Raw genomic sequence first — 1,668 nt, forward strand, 5'->3', positions numbered from 1 at the left:
ACATACCATAAAACAAAAACCTACAGATCAATATCTACCATCAGGAGAATAGTGATGTGAGTTTCTCAGTGAAATACTAGCAAATCTATCTCAGCATCACACTGGATGGTCATGCTGCATGACAAAATGGGAGTTATTTCTGGAAAGCAAGGGTGATTCCATATTTAAAAATCAATGACTACAATGCATCNTGGTGTTAGAATGGGTTTTAAAGGCCCCTTGATTGTTTTAATTGATCTAGAAATAATTTAATAAAGTTTCCATAATGAGTACATTTTTTTTAACTAGGACTAGAGACACACTCCTTCAACTCTAAGATGCACACATGAAAAGCCAGTGGTGAAAGACTGAATGCCTCTAACACAAGGGGCAGTATGAGAAGTCTCGCTTTTATAATTTCTGTTTAACACAGACAACTCCGGCTTGAGCAGTTAGGCAAATGACTCTTGGTTGTCAACTTGACACACCTGGGAAGACAGAGCCTCAACGGAGGAATTTTCTGCATCAGATTGGCTAGTGGNCATTTTTGTGGAGCATTTTCTTGATTGCTAACGTATATGGGGAGACCCCCTTCCACTGGGGGCTGTTCTGTACCTGGNCAGGTGGGCCTAGGTTGTATAAGGAAGGTAGCAAGCCATCCAGAAGAAAGCCAGCTAGGANTAGCACCAAGGTCTCTGCTTACTCAAGGTTCCTGCCTTGAGTTTGCTCAGTACCTTATAAAGTAAACCCTTCCCTCTTTTCTTCGGTTAGCTTCTTTTCGGTTAGTGTTTTNCCACAGCAACTTAGAAGTGAACTAGGACATTGAAGAACATCACGTTCAAGTGAAAAGGAACTCTGCTTTCTGGTCATATGATTTGACATGTCCCTGAAGACTCCACACACGCACCCACGAAACTCTCAGGAGCTAATAAAATTAGTGAAGTGGCTGGGTATAGGGTCCCACATAAAGTATTTTTATATCCTAACAATGAACAATATACAGCACCACCGGGTAGGCTCTGCTCCTTTCCACCTCATAGGCCTCCCAAATCTCATCTCCTCTGCTTCTGGCAGACACTACTCTGCCCCACCCATCCCACAGGCTTCCAGGCTTCTCCTGAATCTCACTCCCCTGACTTGCCAGGAAAGTCCTACTTCTTCTCTACTCCATGGGCTTCCAGACTCTACCTCTAGCTTCTCCGGGACCTCCCAACCCCATAGTTGACAAGAGTTGACTCCAACCATGGAGAACAACAGCAGAAGGGGGCAGTGAAGAGGACCAAGAAGTGTGCTTGCTGACTCTTGGACAGTGACTNTTGGTGCAAACGGTCATGGATTCCCAAAAGTGGGTTAGGAATGCTTGTGGTGGCTTGTACCTTTGAGCCCAGCACCTGAGAGGAGGCAGAGACAGGTGGATATCAGGGCTACATAGGGAGAGACTGTCTTAAAAAAACCAAAGTCACTAATGTGTTATGTGTCAGACAGCATGGGCTGCTTAAATAAGGTGGCCCTGGGTTCATTTCTATCATCATTCAAGTCCAAAATGCAAGGAATCAAACCACTACCAGCACCAATAACAACAAAAAGGCAGAGGCTTAAGAAATTACATAGGTGTATAAAGTAAGGTAAACTAGGTCCTCACAATCTTTCAAAGCAAACAGGCTAATACTAAAACTAAAGGCGGCTGGG

This window comes from Mus caroli, chromosome 8 (assembly GCF_900094665.2).
Source record: "Mus caroli chromosome 8, CAROLI_EIJ_v1.1, whole genome shotgun sequence".
Classification (NCBI taxonomy): Eukaryota; Metazoa; Chordata; class Mammalia; order Rodentia; family Muridae; genus Mus; species Mus caroli.